Here is a 5,674-nt window from a genome sequence, read left to right on the forward strand (position 1 = left end):
AGCAATACTCACCAGAAAGAGTTGGTATAGGTTCTTGTGAGTCCCAATTGACTTATTTTTATTTTTAATAGAATGTAATAAAAATTGTTCCTCTCAAATATGCATTGTTGTTTAGAGTGTTTGGAAACGGGAACCCTTTTACCCATTCTATGAAGATCTAGACATGATTTCTATTTTGAGTTCATAGAAGAAATTCTGATAGGAACAAAGTAAACCAAAGAGAAAAATTTGGAGATAATCTTCGAGATTGAAATCCATTTGCATCAGCCTAGAGCTTAAAAGTTCTGGGTTCTTGCTTGCAGTTGGATAGGGTGTACTTGCCAAGGAATAATGGATGGGAGGGAATCAATAAAAAGTTTTGGTCCAGTTCAAAAAAGAAAAGAAAAAAGATTCCTTATGTATTGAAATTTCTACCAAAGACAAAAGGGAAGAAAATTTTGTAAGCAGGTCATGAGGAACTTGACTATAATTAATAATCATTTATTAATTGACTGCTATATGTAAGACTCTGGGAATAGAAATAAACAAAACTTTTTATAAATTACATACATACTAATGAAGAAGACAAATATATATAGAAGTAAATAAAAATTAAATATGAAAATAAATAAATACAAATTTGTTAAAGGTAGTTTAACAGAGAGGGCACTAGCAGGTGTGGGGATCAGGTAAGAATTAATGTGGAAGGAGATGCTTGAGCTGTATCTAGAAGGAAAATGAGTGTTTTTTGAGGTGGCAGAGGGGAGAGAGTATGTTCTAGGAATAGGGGGATAGTGCAAAGCCAAGGAGAAAGGAAAAGAAGCATAATATGTGAGGAAGTAAAAGAGGTTCAATTTGGTCAACTTTAAGAGTGGGAGGAATAGTGTTGTACAATATGATCAGAAAGACTATTTTTTAAAAAATTTTTTGCAAGGTAATAGAGTTAAAGTGACTTGCCCAAGGTCACACAGTTGGGTAATTATTAAGTGTCTGAGGCCTGATTTGAACTCAAGTACTCCTGACTTCAGGGCTGATGGTCTATCCACTGGGCCACCTAGCTGCCCCTAGTAAAAGACCTTAAATTGTAAACAGAGGAGTTTATTTTTGCTCCTAGAGGCAATAGGAAATCACTCACATTGTTTGAGTAAAGTAGGAGAGGTCTGAGGCAGGGAGACCCTTTGGGAGATTGTAAATGAAATCTGGTGAGAAGTCATAATTAAGATGGCAACTGTGTGATTAAGAGAAACAATCAGATTTGGAAAATATTGTGGAAATAGAAATAGCAAGATTTGGCAATAAATGAGGACTTGCAGTGTGAGGGAGAGAGAAACTGAGAATAATGCCGCGTTACAAACCTGGGGAAAAGATAGAAATAAGGAAATTTGGGAACTTGAGGGTATGTATGGCGATTATGAATTTTAGTCACACACATGAGATTAATGAATGAATGAATGATATAACACTTATTAAACATTCACTATATGCAAAGCACTATGCTAAATATTGAGACTATAAAGAAAAAAAAAGTATAGTATCCTCTGTTTGAAGAAGTTCCCATCCTAACCGGAAGACAGCACAGAGATGAAGCTTCAGCGGTATCAGATGGAAAAGCCCAGTGGTTTGTAGAGTACAGTAGCAAAGCAGATAGTAATGCATCTTCTTTAGAGTTATTCCAGTAATAAAACCATATCCATTTTTTCATAATACTTATTCCCTTCTCTTCTCCTTCCCTAATAAACCTGGTTGCTTCCCTGAACTGTGATTATGGGGGGGAATAGACTACAAGCAGAGTCAGATGCTCTGCGTTCCTGAGTCCCGAGTTGTCTATATCATGGTGGTCTAGGTTCTTCTCTGGGACTCTTGAACTTCTCTGTGAGTCATTGGTATGGAAATGATAATTAAATCCATGGGAACTGCTGAAGGCAGCAAAAATAAGAGGAATGTAGAGGAAAAAAAGAAAAGAAAGCCTAAGACAGAGCATTGGGAAATGACCCAGGTTCAGGGATATGATACCAGTGATTAGCCAGCAAAAGAGAAGGGAACCTGAGGGAATGGTCAGAGTCATATAAAGAGGACCAAGAGAGAAGGGTGATGAAAACCTGGAGAGAAAAGTGAATTTTAGGAGGAACTGGTGGTCAATGATATCAAATGCAGCAGATTGAGCTATTAAGACATCAAAGAAAATCTTGAAAGGAGAAAAGAGTTGAAGTGGAAATGAAAGAAGCAGAGGCAGCCAAGTATAAGTAGCTTTTTCTAGAAGTTTGAGAAATGGAAGAGAGATATAGGATGCTAACTTGAGGAGATGATATTCTCTATTTCTTATATATACATATAAGCTAGAAATCAAAACAAAACAAGAAAAGCAATTCCTGCCCTGGGGAAGCTTACATTCCAATGCAGAAAGACAAAACATAAAAGGAACCTAAAAATCTTGGTGTGGGGGGCAGAGAACAAGCTACATTTTGAGGGCACAATAGAGAAAGTCTAGAGGTCAAGAATTAAGCTTGGAAAAAATAAATTCATAGTTAGCCTGATGGCTTCCTTAAAATGGAGATATGGAGTGAACTTCCATGGTGATGAATTTTCTTTCTTTTTTTAAAAAAAATTTTATGCTATGGTAGTTTTGCAAGATTTTAAGCTTCACATTTTTCTCCCTCCTCCTTTCTCCTGAAAGAAAGCAATCTAATATAGGCTATACATGTATAATCATGCTAAGCATAGATCCATATTAACCATGTTGTGGAAGAAGATTCGATTCAAAACAGGAAAAATAATTTAGAGAGAAAAAAATATAATACAGAAAGAAACTTTTAAAAATTGAAGATTGTAAGCTTTGATCTTCATTTAAACTCCATAGTTCCTTCTCTGGATATGGATGATATTTTCCATCACAATTAGAATTATCTTTGATTATTGTATTGCTGAAATGAACAAATCCATCATAGTTGATCATCACACAATGTTGCTGTTGGGGTGTCCAATATTCTTCTGGTTCTGCTCACTTCATTCAGATTCATTTCATCCAAGTCTTTCCAGGCGATTTTGAAGTCCTGTCCCTCAAGATTTCTTATAGAACAACGGCATCACATTCAGAAATCACAATTTGTTCAGCAATTCCTCAATTGTTGGGTATATCCTCAATTTCTAATTCTTTGCCCCTACAAAAAGAGTAGCTATAAATATTTTTGTACATGTGGAATTTTTATCCTTTTTTGTGACTGGGAAACACATCTAGTAATGGTATTTCTGGAGGTGATGAATTTTCTATGGTATGGTTGAAAAAAGTTTGCAAAGTAAGAATAATAACCAGGAGAGAGATGAAGTGATAGTTGTTTTCTTTTTGTTTTGTTTTTTAGAACCGGGGAGTCTTGAATGTGTTTGAAAGCGGGAAGGAAAGAATGAGTAGACAGAGACACTGACCATGGTAAGGGAAGGATGATTGAGAAGGCAATCTGAGGGAGAAGAATGGAAGGGATGGAGGGGGAAAAAAAGACACTTTAAGAGGGGTTAGCAAGAAGAAGGGCCATCTAATTCTCAGAGAATGGATGCAAAGTGAAGTGAGCAGAACCAAGGGAACATTGTAAATAGGAACAACAATATTGTAACAAAGATCAACAGTGAAAATCTTAGTTACTTTTGTTCAAGACTATGAGACAATTCCAAAAGACTCATGATGAAAAATGAGTCAAAGATGATGTCAAAAGATGTTGAGATGAAGAGGAGAGAAAAAACTGCTTTGTGTCAAATGATCTCACTTTATTCAATAAAAAGGCAAGGTCTTCAACTGTGAGATATTGGGAGGAAGTTTAGGAGGACTGAGGAGAGAAGAGATTTCAAATAGCTTCTCTGGGGAGTATGATAAAGCATAAATTAATAACTGCAGGAAGGGCCCAGTTGAAGCTGAATAATATGAATTTATAATGTACCCACTGTGAACAATTTCATGACTTCTTCCAGTCATATTGAAAAGATTAACTGACTATGATATGTGTATATATACATATATATATATATATATATATATATATATATATATATGAACAGTATACAGGAAATTTTTACTTTTAGTTAAAAAAATGAGGATGAGATTTTTTTTAAATTAAAAAATAATTAAATGGGAAAGCATGTTCATCACATTCTCAACTGGCCGTGCTTATGGGGAGTCTTGCTGTTTGAATTATGAAACTCTAGCCAAGACAGCCCTGCTCACCTGGTGGCAGCATACACTAATTATATGCAAAGTGCTTAAGAGGAAATAAACATCCCCTTGAGTGCTGAGTTTGTGAACCTCACCCTATAAAATAACAGTAAATTTTAGATTCGGTTATAGTTATTTGGGTTCATGTAAAATAAGATTTTTCTAGGGAAAGAAGTGTTGTACTTGGATCTAGGTAATTTGAAATGAATTACTTTTATTTAAAGGAAATCATTTTTAAAATGACTATGTTGTGGTATACCAAAGATATACCACACTACCTTAATTACAACAACAAAAAATTTACATTTCTATAACCTCTTTTACTGAAAGAGTTTCCAACATTAACATGTTGGGGAAGTACATATTATGACTACCATATAGTTGGGGAGATGACAGCTCTTAGGAACCAAACAATTAAATTCAAATGAAAGAATGACTTTCTCACAGCTCATACTGAATGGAATGAACTTATTCCTTCCAGAGAGAAACTTTCGAGGGCATACTTGTATAAATTACAGAATTTGTTGTAAGTGATGAAGGAAACAACAGTCCTAATGTTTTTTACTCTGTGAATTCCAAGGTAAATTTATTCATTTATCCAACAAATATTTATCAGACTCCATTTACCAGACTCCCATATGGCCAGAGCACTCTGTTAGGCAATGGAGGAATTATAAAGTTAAATATATACATATATATATATATATATATATATATATATATATATATATATATATATATATATATATAGTACCTGCCCTCCAATTATATTCTAACAAGATGATAAGTAACAAATACAGATAACTCTAATGTGGACCATTACATGATAGTTGAATTAGAGGATTATGCAACAAATTGCTATAGAAGGTTCAAAAAGAAAGGTCATTTATGGTCATGATCAAGGAAGACTTCATAACATGGAAGGAAACTTTATTTGAGTTGAACTATAAAGGGTGCCTAGGTATTTAGGAAGGGGAAACAGGACATCTCAAACACAGAAATAGGCAAAGGTGTGGAGATGGGAAATTACTAAGGCATGTTTGAGGAACAAAGAATGGTTCGATTTGGCTTGAACATGGAATGTAGAGCTATAGAGTATTACCTAGAGAGTATGTAAGATGAGATTAGCCTAGAGCTAAGCAAAGAGCAAAATTATAAGATGACAAGGGAATAAAAAAACATTTTGCTATCTTGCCCTGCTTCTTTCTGCTCTCAGAATTAAAATGAGAAGCTCTTTTAAGGTGGTTGCAGTAGAAATAGGAAAAAGGAGAGCAGTGCAGTGGTTTGGAGAAAGGCTATTTGACTAGATTCTTCCTCTGAAGCTTACTATTTCCATCATCCCAAGTAAGTTACTTTACTTCTCTTGGTATCTGTTTTCTCATCTGTAAAATGAAAGGTGCTCCAGATGGTTCAGTTGATTATGGTGTTGAAGTCCTTTCCTGAACTGTGATCCAGGTGATGAAGTCCCTTCCTGTTCTATGATCCATGCTTTCATGC

This window comes from Macrotis lagotis, chromosome 2 (genome assembly GCF_037893015.1).
Source record: "Macrotis lagotis isolate mMagLag1 chromosome 2, bilby.v1.9.chrom.fasta, whole genome shotgun sequence".
In the NCBI taxonomy this organism is placed as follows: domain Eukaryota; kingdom Metazoa; phylum Chordata; class Mammalia; order Peramelemorphia; family Peramelidae; genus Macrotis; species Macrotis lagotis.